The sequence below is a fragment of the Melozone crissalis genome, unplaced genomic scaffold, assembly GCF_028551555.1.
Source record: "Melozone crissalis strain CALT ecotype California unplaced genomic scaffold, PUWL_Pcris_2 ptg000036l_1, whole genome shotgun sequence".
NCBI classification, from domain to species: Eukaryota; Metazoa; Chordata; class Aves; order Passeriformes; family Passerellidae; genus Melozone; species Melozone crissalis.
The window spans coordinates 21,427,376-21,441,058 of record NW_026535814.1 but is presented as its reverse complement, the minus strand read 5'-3'; positions in this window follow the sequence as shown (position 1 = coordinate 21,441,058).

The following is a 13,683-nucleotide window of genomic DNA, read 5'->3' as shown; positions in this document are numbered from 1 at the left end:
GTTCTGCATTTCAGACCCCTGTGGCTGCTCCTCCGTGGGGCAGATGCTGAGTGCACAGAATGCACCATGAGAGAGGGAGCAACATCTGGGCTGCTGCTCAGGAAACAAGATGTGGGCAAGGCACGCCCCTCCACATAATCTCCTGTTCAAAGTGAAAGCTCGCCACAGAAATTTGGAAAAGAAGGTGGAAGGAGCGGGGCAGGACTCCTATTATGCTTGGAAACTATTTAAATATGTCAATATTAAGGGAGCGTAATTACCACTCAAGCAATTCCAGCAAACAAAGTCGGTAACAGTGCCTGCTTTACGGGAAGTGCATTTCCTCTTGGCAGTCTCCTGGCTGGGGATTATTGAGTGTGCAGCTCTCCCTGCATCCACTGCACTGGGGAACCAGCACCTCCCAGCCAGGCAGGGCTGCAGAGCATGGGCTGGGCTGCTGGAACAGGAGGGACCATGAGGGTGAACCTATCCCCCTTGCAAGGGATGCCCTAACCCTGGCAAGGTCTGCTGCAGGTCTGAGGACACTGAGCAGCCCCACAGTGCTGAGAAGCACCACCCCATGCTGTCCTTGGGGTCAGTGGTGACCATCACCTGTGTGCCAAGGTCACCACACCAGCCCAGTGCTGCTCTGCTCCCCAGAGCACCTGCCTGGATCTTCCACTGCAGCCACGCTGGGCAAGGAGTCAGAAGAAGGAAAGGGCTGCGGTTCAGGGGCTGAACTTTGTGCCCAGATCTCCTGAGTGAGCTCCCAGCACCACCACCCATGTCCATGTCATGTCAGACAAGTCACTGCACCTCAGGGTCACCACCTCCAGCCCCAAAACCCTGCTGTGGTCCAGCTCTGTGGCAAGGCAGGGTCACTCTCTCTACCCAGGGCCTTTGGCTCCTGTTTGAAAACACTGAACCCAAAAATCAGGTTCCTTGAGCCATCAGTCACTGCAGCAACACCAGCTTCCCAAAGCTGCTGAGAGCCTTCCCAGGGCTGCCGGGAGCAGCAGCCTCCCTCTCCTGTCAGAGATGCTCGGGGTGCAGGCAGGCTGGCACAGCATCCTCTGAAACTGGATCCTTCCCCTGGACAATGGAATTATCTCATGGGAAAGCTGCCCTGTGGAGGGGCCACCCTGCAGCTCTGGGATCGCCCACAGGTGCTGCTGACCACTCAGCTCCCCAGGGCCATTCACACAATAACCCACCAAGGACACAAAACCCCCCAGTCTTCAGCTGAAGAGGTGCAATTAACCTGCACCACTCATTAGAGAGGGCCTGTGTGTAGCCCTCATTACTGGATCTGCATGTTTTCCATCATCTCTGTCTGCTCTGCAAGTCCTTTCATCCACACCTGCTGATGGTGAGCCAAGAGCTCAGGAGTGTGGAGTGAGAGGAGCTTTAGGTTCCCTTTCAACCCAAACCATTCTGGGATTCTGTGATTTTGCCACCCCTTTGGCTGTTTTGAATTGCACTGGCTCAGCACTGCCCAGGCTGTTCTTCTTTACAAGCCTGATGTGAAGTGTGTGAGTGCTCATTATTGTCCATAACACACGGACCATGGTATGAACCCTTTTAAATTTGTTAAAAGCACTTGAATATTTTCAATTAATTCCTTTTCTTTTTTTTCAATACCCACCCAATTTGAGCCCTAATCCCATCTCATGGCTGCAGAGGAGCTATAACAAAAGATTAGCTCATGTTTAATGTCTATTTAGTGCCTGAAAGGCATCTTGAAAATGTAGAATGACACGGAAATGCCAAATGATCATATTTTGTTGTCAACACTCCCCTTGAGCAATGCCCTTAATCCTAACAAATGCTTGCTGCAAGCAGAGCTAATGTTCTCTCATTACTTTTGAACAATCCCACCCCCTGCCCTGAAGTTTGGAGCACCACAGTGATCCCTGGCCAATATGGGGACATTTTTTTTTCCGGGGTTTTGGGTCTCCCCACAATTATTCATTGCAAATCTCAAACTTCTGTTGCTCAATTGCTGCTCACGGTGGCTTGGAGGAGCAAAGCAGGTGAGGGGTTGATGTGCATGTCCCAAGCACAGACAGCAGCACGGCTGTGGAGCCAAGGGCTGCTGGTAGGAGCACAGGTGAGGAACACCAGGATGTGCTGGAGATGGGGCCCTGTGGAGGAAGGGCAGCACTTCCCTGGGACAAACCTTGCTCTGGCTTCTGGAGCCAAGCACAGCCCGGCTCAGGGCAGGAATGAGATCAAGAAGTGGCCGTGGACTTTAGCAAACCAAACCATTCCCTGGGAAAAGCTGCATGCAGCCCGTGGCTGGGACAGGGTCAGCCTTGGCTGGGCTCAGGAGAGGCTGATGGCCAGGCCCAGAGAGTGGGGTGAAGGAGCCACATCCAGCTGGGGCTGGGCACTCATGGGGCTCCCCAGGGCTCGGGGTTGGCGTCACCCCAACCCCTGCAGCTCCAGGCTGGGGTGGAGGGGCTGGAAAGCTGGGAAAGGCTCTGGGGCTGGAAAGATGGGAAGGGCCCTGTAGGTGGAAAGCTGGGAAAGGCCCTGGGGCTGGAAAGATGGGAAAGGCCCTGGGGCTGGAAAGATGGGAAAGGCCCTGGGGGTGCTGGGGCCAGGGGCTGGACACGGGCCCAGGGTGCCCAGAGGGACAATGGCCCCTGGGCTGTCCCAGCCACGCTGTGACCCAGCCCCAGGGCAGGGCCTGTCCCTGTGCCGGCGCTGCTGAGGCAGCTCCAGTGCTGGGGACAGCTCTGGGCCCTCAGCACAAGAGAGACACCGAGGGGCTGGAGCGTGTCCAGGGCAGGGAACGGAGCTGGGAAGGGGCTGGAGCCCCAGGAGAGGCTGAGGGAGCTGGGCAGGGGCTGAGCCTGGAGCAAAGGAGGCTCAGGGGGGCCCCTGTGGCTCTGCACAGCTCCTGACAGGAGGGGACAGCCGGGGGGGGTCGGGCTGTGCTCCCAGGGAACAGGGACAGGAGCAGAGGGAACGGCCTCAGGCTGGGCCAGGGCAGGCTCAAGGTGGACAGCAGCAGGAATTTCCCCATGGAAAGGGAGGTCAGGCCTTGGAAGGAGCTGCCCAGGGTGGTGTTGGAGTGCCCAGCCCTGGAGGTGTCCATGGAATGACTGGATGCGCCACACAGTGCTCTGGGCTGGTGACAAGGGAGGGATTGATCACAGCTTGGACTTGATGGTCTTGGATGTCTATTCCAACCTCATGGATCCTGTGAATCTGTGACTGTAGAGGGGATGAGGCCATGCAGGATGTCTGAAGCCTCTAAACCATTTCCAGAAAGGCCCAAAGGAGCTGGCTGTGCATGAGAACTAATTTGCACAAAAAGTGAGATATTTCTCTCCTGGTGAGGAAAGCTTCTCCATGAAAGGCGTCCCCAGGAAGCCAGGATGGCACTCCCAGGACCCTGGACATCCCATCAGCTGGATGGGTCAGTGCTGGAGCCAGTTCTGGAGATCCCTCTTTCTCCCTCCCTTCCTTCCTTTCTCCCTTCAGTTTACCTCTCTCTTCCCTCTCACCCTTACCCCATTATGCCAATCCCACTGCCGTGTGCTTACACACCAATTTCTGTGACAAGTGTGTAACTCACTGACAAAACTTGGTAAGATTTCACAAACCCTCTGGCTTTTGTCATTCCTTTGATCACGAGCCCCTGCAAGTCCTGGGTGTTCCCTTCTCCTTAGGGTTGGCATTCCATGAAGGTGCTGCTGTGTGAGGTCCAGTCCCCAACATCCCAGCAGAAAAGTGACAGACAGGACTCCCCATTCACATCTTCCAGGAGAGAACCTGAGCTGAGCTGCTTCATTTTCCTGTGTTTCACCCCTCATTGTGTGTGCCCTTGCTTGTGATTCTAAATCTTGCTGAAAAGCCACCACTGGGACAACAAATGTTATCTAATGTTTTGTATTTTGTCTGCTAGTGGGAGACAAAATACAAAACATTATCTCTGCACTCAGAGGGCACCACACTCCATCATCTCTTTTGTTGTTTCCCTCAGATGATACCCAAAGCTGTGATTTTCATTTTGACCGTGATTTTCATTTGTGATTTTCATTTTTCATTTTGTCCATGATTTTCTCTGCAGTCAGCCCCGGGTGACAGAGTTTGGGGCTGCCCGTGCTGTGCCCTCCTCCAGCAGGGCACAGTATGCATTAACCTGCTCCCCACAGCTGTAATCTGATAAAATAATGCCTGGAGACCAACTTTGGGACCCCATGGATGGCTCCCCACTTGTGCCAGGGTCCTGCTCTCTCTCCCTGCTCGCTGTGATGTGGGGCCAGGCGCTGTACAGTGTGTGGTGTGAGGAGGGGGAGCCTCAGTAATGCTCTGCAGGAGTCAATTGTTGGGAAAAAACCTAAACCATCCTTTGGGGAGGCAGCAGAGGAAGGCTCTTCCCCTTGTCTGCCCTGCTCCTGTGGGGAGTGGGTGAGGATGGGCCCTCACAGCCACCACAGGGCTGGGGCCCCATTAACAGTGGAGAGCAGCAAAAACTCGGCATGGGAAACACCGGGAGCTGCTGGAGTGAATCCAGGGGAGGCCACGGAGCTGCTGCCAGGGCTGGAGCCCCTCTGCTCTGGAGCCAGCCTGGCACAGCTGGGGCTGCTCAGCTGCACCAGAGAAGCTCCAGGGACACCTCAGAGCCCCTGCCAGGGCCTGCAGGGGCTCCAGGAGAGCTGCACAGCCCCTGGGGACAAGGCAGGCAGGGACAGCACCCAGGCAATGGCTCCCACTGCCACAGGGCAGGCACAGATTTTGGCAGATTGGGAATTAGGAATTGCTGGCTGGCAGGGTGGGCAGGCCCTGGCCCAGGGTGCCCAGAGCAGCTGTGGCTGCCCCTGGATCCCTGGCAGTGCCCCAGGCCAGGCTGGATGGGGCTGGGAGCAGCCTGAGACAGTGGGAGCTGTCCCTGACCATGGCACTGGATGAGCTTTAAGGTCCCTTCTAACCCAAACCATTCTGTGATTCAAACCCTGAGTGCCTCAGTGAGGATGCAAGGTTCCAGACACAGAGAGGAGGTGCCCAGTGAAATGAAGACAGAAATGGTGATGCTGATGGTGGCTGGGCACGGAGCTTGCTCCTAGCTGGGGTGTCAGGAAAGATGCTGATCATCCACAGCAGAGCGCAGACTATTCTGATCTGAGCCCCTTTGCTCATCAAAGTGTGCCAATACTGAGGGGGACAAGGTGGAGGAGGCAGGAAAGCAGAGCCAGAGCTGGGCTGTCTCTGCATCCATAGCAGTGCAGGGATGTGGAGAGCCATGCCAGGACATCCATGCTGGGTGGTCCTGGATGTGTGTCCAAGGCTGTGCTGGCCTCATCCCTGCTGTAATTTAAGGTGTGGGCAATCACTTCAGCCCAGGGTTTTCATTTTTAGATAAAATTAGGGGAGGCAAATCCCAGCCAAACCGTGCACCTTTTGGCCCTGCAGATTATGTTATGTTGCATCCCACCATGCCATCCTGAGGAGAGAAGTTGGTCCATCCCCTTTGCTCCACCTTCAGCACTCCTGGGGCCACAGGGGACACAGACAGAAAATTTGGGATGCTCACAGCTTTGCCTGGCTGACAGTACCCTGCAGCTGCTTCCTTGCCCTTTCCTCATGGGACACGTGGCTTGGGAAGGATGGATTTACTCAGGGGGAAAACTCAGTTTAGCTGGTGGCTGAAACTGAGTTCCTGAAATTGAAGGGCTGTTAGGAACAGCCCAGCCAAAACCTAATGTGGATCGAAATACAGGAGCTGGAAGCCTAGATCCTTTGAGATCAATGAATCCCTGGAGGCTGATGATAAAAATGCTGTTGTCTTCAGAAGGGCCAGAGCGTGAAGACAAACCCAGCTGTGTTACAAGGAGAATTGTTTTCCCAAAGCATCAGGTCACTTACAAGAGTGATTCCTGGCTGTGATCCCAACAGTTTTGCACTTGGAGAGAGGACTGAGACACTGACACTGAGCAAGCTTGATACTTCACGTCTGGTTTATTTGTTTGATGAAAAATTTTCAAGGAATGAATGAGAAAAGTAGTTCTTATTTTTTTTCTACTGCATGAATGTAGGAGAAAATAATTTCTCTTCCCCGTAATTACCCTTGGGGAGGAACTTCTGTGACGGGCACTTCACCCCAGCTGTCACTGAGAAAGATGAATTTGAAGATGTAAAAGGGAAATGAGGAGATTTTAAAATAATCTAGATTCTGTTTCTCTGTCACATGTAATTTAAAGAAAGCCTAACTGTCCACATCTCCTTGCCTGCAGACAAAACACAGTGCAATGTGGATCCCTTTGGAAGCACTTGAGGTGATTAAAAGAAAGGCTTTCACTGAACATATTTCCCTGAATGAACACCAGTCTTAGTCCCAACTTCTGCCCCAGGTATCCCACCACAGTGATCTCTGCATGTCCCAAAATGAATTTCGTGTGGGGAAAATAAAACCCGACCTGTGGGTGCAGAACCCCAGGGAAAGAGGATCGTGCTCCTGGGCAGCACCAGGTTTCCAGGGAGACATGCAGCCAGCCTGGTTTTCATGGAAATGTTAAATATCCAGCTCTGAACAGCCTCACACAGCCCTGGCCTGGAAAGACCTGCAGAGGCAGAGCATCCTGCTTGTGCCATGTTTTCATATGGATGCAAGCTTGGCTTTTAACCACAGTGTCCTAATGGAGATTAAACAGCCCCAAAAACAGCTGCTCTGTGGTGGTATCAAGTGGGGACTGGATGAATTTATCAGTTTAGATGGAACTGGGGAAGTTCTGCTAATGCACTTGAGCAACAAAGGTGCACAGATGGCAACTGAAATGCTTAGGGAACTTCTTAAGAAAAATCCAGCTGAGCCTTATAAACAAATGTCCTTTTTACAACAAGCATCTGAGAGTGAGGGAGACTCTGTCTGAACCTCTTTAATTAAAATATTAATTTTTTTTGCCATCCGGGGCCTGCCTGAAGCGTGAGATGTTTAAATTATCAGTATGGCTGCAGGGAGTAAAGAGGGAAGGCAAGATTTGCATGTGGCCCATCACTGTTTGTTAGGGAGAGGGCAATTGAAAAAAAAAAAAAAGAAAAGAAAATAAAAGAAACCAGCTTTATAAAATACTTTCCTGCTCATTTTAGTGCGGGCAGGGGTGTTTTGTGCAGGCAAGCACCTTGTATGCATTCTCAGGGGCCTTTGAAGCTGTCCAAACACAAAACATGAGGCTGGTGGAGCTGGCCTCGCCTGACACGCACACGGTGAGGGCAGGGGAAGGCAGCAGCTCGGCTGGTGGCTTTGAACTCATGCATGTACTTTCCAGTTATTTAAAACTGGCCAGATAAACATCAGCACCCAGGGATGGACGTTAATATTCACCAGAACAAATGTTCCAGCTTTTCAGCCCATAACTTATTCAAACCAGCTGGTGGGGAGCGGGGCTGCTCAACTCGCGCTGCCTTTGCACCCAAAGCATCCCAGGGATGGCACAGGGCTGATCCTACACGGGGCTGACCCTAATTGGGCTGACCCACACTGGGCTGACCCCACACTGGGCTGACCCCATGTCAGAGCTCAGTGCATCCCTCCGAGTGTCCAGAGCTGCTGAGGACACCGCTGGGGGCCTCAGAGACCCTGGCGTGCTGCCCAGAGCACCTGGGGATTTGATTTTGACCCCTGGAGCAAGTTGCCAACTTTGTATGAGGACGTGAAAGTCACATAGGTTTCAATAGTGTAATAACAAAATGATCATAGGGTGAAAATGTAGATTTTGGGATGTTTGGTATGGGGGTTATGGGGACCAGATGGAGGAATCAGGGTGTGTCTGGCCTTTCTTCTTCTTCTTGTTCTCTATCTTCTGCTGTGATGTTGGCACTTTGTTGGCTTAGAGTAGAAGTGCACTGTCTAACATAGGTGATAGGTACTGGGAATTAAGTGTAAATATGTTATATGTAGTTTGTAATATAAAAGGACATCACCACCTCAGGGGCAGTCAGAGTGCCTGTGGCTGCCCTGCTGAGCAGATCTCCACTGGGCAGAAAGAAAATTTTATAGATAAGAATTAATAAACAACCTCAGGACTGAAAAGTGAAGAGCCCAGACTCGTTCTTCTGTTGCACGGGCCAAAGCAGAGACATCCTGCGCATCTAGGGGCAGCAATTATCAACAGCAACCCAACAACCCCACACTGGGCTGACCCCACACCTTGCCCAGGGGCTCTCAGGAGGTTCTGCCCCTCTTAGGGGGTTCTGCCTCACCTCCAGGGCTGGCTCCAGCCCAGGGTCCCAGCACAGGAAGGATAGGGAGCTGCTGGACAGAGCCCAGCCCAGGGCAAGCACCAGGTTGGTCACAGGGATGGAGCAGCTCTGGTATCAGGAAGGGCTGAGAGAATTGGGGCTGTTCAGCCTGCAGTGAGGTGACCTAACCGCAGCCTTCCAGTGCCTGAAGGAGCCACCGAAAACATGGAGAGGGACTATTCAAAAGGGCCTGGAGTGACAGGACAAGGGAGAATGGCTTCACATTGCCAGAGAGTAGGTTTGGAGTAGATAATGGGAAGAAATTGTTCCCTGTGAGGGTGGTGAGAGCCTGGCAGAGGTTTCTTAGAGAAGTTGTGGTCACACAACCCCTGGAAGTGTTCAAGGCCAGGCTGGACAAGGCTGGGAGCAACTTGGGACAGTGGAAGGTGTCCCTGCCCATGGCTGGGGTGGGACAGGATGGGCTTTAAAGGACTCTTCCAGCCCAAACCACCCAATGATTCCATGATATATGAGTAAAGAATACTGCTGGGTTTAAGGGATGCTGTGTTTGAAAGGCCTGCAAGGGTGCTGCAGCATCAGAGAGCTGTTCTCCTGCAGGGCCTCGTTACCCAGGGACAAGGGTTTGTATTTAGCTGGGGACTGGAGCAGACTGTGTCCTCGGCAAGCTTCCACCCCTGCTGCTCTCCTGGGGCAACTATTCCATCTCCCCTGGAGTCTGTGTTCCAAACCCGGGTCCCATTAATGCTGGGATATGCTGCTGTGCCTCCTGTCTCCTTGGGTGAGTCCCTCCTTGGGCTGTGCATGGATCCAAGGGCAGCCAGGCCCGGATCCAAGGGCAGCCAGGCCCTCCCAGGGCTCCTGCAGTTCCTGCTGCCCACAGCAGGGTTTGAGGCCTACCTGAGGCCCTGATGAGTAAATGCCAATTAAATATAACTCATATTCTGTCTGTGGCTCAGCGGGACACCCAGACATGCTCTCCACCCCGGCGTGTGCCATCAGATGGGATGAGCAGCTCTCTCACTCAGGGTTCATGCCAGGACAGGGTGCCCTGGGGCAGGGGTGAGGGGCACGCATTCCAGGGCGATTTCCTAGAGCCCAGGCCCAGCCAAACCCCACAGTGAACACTGAGAGAAACCTGGAGAGAATAATCCAGCTCCTTTGGGGCCTGGGGTCTATGTCAGACTTGGGGCATGTTTGGTGGAGGGAGAGGGAGGAGGAGAAGTGGCAAGGTGGGATCTGCACCAGGAGAGGGGTTTGCTGTGGGTAACCAGGGCTGCATTTTCCTTTGCGTGCTGGTTTTATTGACCTCTGCAAACCCAACCAGCAAGGACAAAATGAGAACACACTGAAATCATGGAACCATGGGATGGCTTGGCTTGGAAGGGACCTCTAAAGGGCATCCAGTCCAGCCCTGCTACAAGGAGCACAGACACCTCCAACACACTGAGAGTCCCTCTAAAAGTTGGCTTTTATATACTTTGAAATGACACAAGCCAATGGCAGGGATGTGTACTGACATTTCTGAAGGCCACTGACATAGAATGTGCAGGGATTGGGACCAGTGGTTTGAATTTTCATGGGTAAAGGGCTCTGTGTCTTCACTGCTTAATCACAGCCAGCCACATGTGGACAGTAGGGACATCCTTGTCTTCTTTGGAGGCATAATAAAATCATTCATATGCTGGAAAATGGGGAATGCCATAGCAATAAAAATTACTATATATGCTGTGCCAGCCAACTTCCCTTAAAACCAAGCCCTGCCATGTGTTTTATTCCCTGGCATTCAATTTTAAAAGTGTTTCCCATTTCTTTTTTTGAATCAGGACAGAAAATGCTGTCATGTCAGGGACTGTCAGGTGATTTTTTACCGAGCAAAGCAAAAATAATTTCAATTCTTAAGCAGCCATGGGAGGCCCTGCATCAGGCACTGTCCTGGTACCTGAAATCAGCTCAGCAGAGGGACTCCAGTTTCTCAGCAGCCATGGAAAAATGCACTGAGCCCTCCTGCAAGCTTGCTACTGAGATTGGAGGCATTTCACGGGATGGGTGGAGACTTAAGAAAAAAAAAAAAGAATTATATATTCATGCTCAGCTGTTTCATATTTATATGCTAATGCATCAATTGCAGAGTAATGGCCAAGAGCTGCAAACCTTGGCCCAAGCTACGGCGTCCTGAGGCCCACAGGGCAGAGCCACTCACACCAGTGGGGGCTCTGCAGGAGCCAGGGAACAGCTCAGAGCATAAACAGCTGAGAGAAAAACTTCTCAGAGATCCATTAAAGAAAAGGCTGGTGCCAAATCAATAGAGACTGCATGATGGATTAGCTGATGTATGAAACAGGAAAGAGTGAATTGTGTGTTCACCTCTCCTGCACTCGCTTGTGGCACATCCCACCTGCCCCCCATGGCCTGGAAGGAGATCAGGTGGATTTGTGGGCACACAAAAAGTTACCCCAAAGAACTGGACTCAGAACTGTTTTTACCACATTCTTTCCCTTCAATTGCATATAGTCACAAACAGATTCTTTCTGCTTCTTTATACCCTGAGCTGACTCAGAAGCTAATTCACAAGGTATTTAGTGCAAATCACTTCTGACAATAGTCAGAATTCCAATTCCATGGCAATTCTAACCTGTCATACCCAGTATGAACCAAATATCAAGATCCTACTCTCGCTCTTAAATCTCAAATTTTACACTTAGAAAAGGCTTTTCAGGTTTTGGGAACTCACAGTGGTTGGCCTGATCTTATTTGCCAGCCATTCTTAGAAAAGAAGAAGCAGTATATAATATTTTGCTGTCTAATTATGAGGCCAAATTCAGTGGTCTGTCTGCTGCTCTCATGCACTGATGTTTGTATTGCAGTAAAAGCTAAAAAGTGCCTTTAGAGTAAAGCAGAGATGCACTGGCCAAGCCTCTCTGCACAGCAGAGGTGTCCTCCCCCTCAGGCCACCAGTTCCCATTTTCTCCTCATCTCTGGTTCACCTGCAGTTCCCCTCCCTATTCTGGGCTTCCCTGGGATCCTGAGAATCCCTCCCAGCTTTTGTCTTAGGAATGAGGGTCTAGCCACATGGATATCATGACGTATAATCATGACATAGCCATGGGATCATGGAAATATTTGAGTGGAAAAGGACCTTAAAGCTCATCCCATCTCATTCCACCCCCTGCCATGTGCAGGGACACCTTCCACTGTTCCAGGGTGCTCCAAGCCCCATCCAGCCTGGCCTGGGGCACTGCCACGGATCCAGGGGCAGCCACAGCTGCTCTGGGCACCCTGGGCCAGGGCCTGCCCACCCTCCCAGCCAGCAATTCCTAATTCCCAATGTGCCAAAATCTGTGCCTGCCCTCTGGCAGTGGGAGCCATTGCCTGGGTGCTGTCCCTGCCTGCCTTGTCCCCAGGGGCTGTGCAGCTCTCCTGGAGCCCCTGCAGGCCCTGGCAGGGGCTCTGAGGTGTCCCTGGAGCTTCTCTGGTGCAGCTGAGCAGCCCCAGCTGTGCCAGGCTGGCTCCAGAGCAGAGGGGCTCCGGCCCTATTGCAAAGGCCTGGAATTGCTGAGATTTTCTCCCTGGAGTGCACCAGGCCCAGTTCCCAGCTGTGTTTCACAGAGACCTGCCATAATCCAAAGAGCCTCACACATCCAGGACAGGTTTCCAGGGAAAAAAGTGAGCTCCAGAGATGCAACAATGGAAACAATAACCCAGCTCTATGTTTGGCAGATGGACAAGGGCCTGTGTCCAGAGACAGGGCGGAGGCACAAGGGGCTGAAGCCACCCAGCCAGGGCTGCCATGGCTCTGAAACCATGGGGATTGTTTGCTCTGGTTCCTTTCCAGGGCCATCCCGATGATTTGGAGGTGGGGGCATTTCAAGGAAACATTTGAGATGCTTGTCCAAGCCTTGTTTTAAAACATGGCTCAGCAAAACTAGTCCCTGTTTCACACAGGAAGGCTGCTCACTGCACAGCAGGGCAGTGCTGGAGGCAGAGCAGAGACCATCAGGCTTCTGGGGCCACCAAAGGCCAGCAGGATTCTCCAACATCCTCCACCAGGTGCTGGAAGGAAAAATATGAAGAGTCTTTGGGGTGCAGTATGACCCAATTAAAATAAAAAATAAAACAGATCCCTAAGTAACTGTGCTGTTAAAGGTCCATCCCCTTCTCTGGAGACAGGTCCATCCCCTTCTTTTCTAGGAGGGATGCTTGCTAATAAATCAGGAGGGCTTTGTTCATCTGCCAGCTCCCCCACAGGCTGGCTGGGTGGTCTTCCTGCGAGTTAAATCCCTTTAGCCTCAGTATCTCTATCTGCGAGATGGGTAGGAAAAATACATACTTCCTATATATTCCCTTCTCCCCTTTAATGTCAAACTCCGAAAGAAACGCAAAACAATTAAGAAATCTGAAGTGTTGCTGCTATTTTTTTTGCCTGGCAAAAGCCAAAACTCATGGGTGAGGAGTTCTTTTAGCCTTTTTCTTAATATAGAGGGGATCCAAGAGGGGAGATGGGCAAAGACTGCCAGATCCTGAATGGGACCCCTTCTAAGCATGAGGATTTGGGCAGACTGGTAATCTCCTGCCTAGACAGGATGTCAGCAGCTGTCTGGAAACATCTCATCCTGCCTTGGGCACAGCAGGCACAGGGGCACCATGACCTGCAGTGGACAGCCGGGCTTCGGGGTGCTCACCAAACCCACTCAAGTTTCCCAGGGCTCACTAAGCCAGGGCTCACTCAGCCTCCTTATTATTGGATAGTTTTACCTGATCTTGGGTTTTAGCTAATTGCTTTTTACCTTGGATTACCTGGACAAGGCTTTTATGTAACAGTTCTTGCTGAGATGTAAAACACGAGGGAATGGAACACGGGCCCTGCAGGTTGGTGCTTAGGTGGCTCTGACAAGAGTGTGGTCAAGAGCATGGTACAAAATGGCAAATCTGAACATCCACAGTGTCCTCTGAGTCAAGGAGCTGTGGCTTAAACCGCAGGGGAAACCATCCAGAGGAAACTGGATTTGTTTTCCAAAGCAACCAGTCTAGACATAATTTTGCCAACTTGCACCTTTATATTCTCCTGCTCCCCTCTTACTGTGCTTTAGGGAAAATGTCAGGATTGCATTTTGTTGTGTTCTATCATCAGTCCCACAATTTCCCAATGCAAACTGCAAGGAGTCAGCCAACAGTGGGAACAGAAGAAAACACTTCACTGCTATTGTGAAAGCATAGGTATAATGTATCTATTTGCTGAATTACAGAAAATTCCTTTCCTCCTGCAGCTGAGTGCTGGCAAAATTGGTCACTTAATTCTGAAAGAATTAATTTCTCTCAAAAAAAAAAAAAAAAGTAACAGCAATTACTTCAATGTCATGGCAACACACACTAGCGCTGTGTGAGATGTCTCGCACCATCTCGTCAATGCAGTCTTCCCTTGGAAATACAAAGTAAAAAAAAAAAAAAAACAAACCAAAAAGACAACAAAAAAACCCATCATTTTGGCACCAGTTT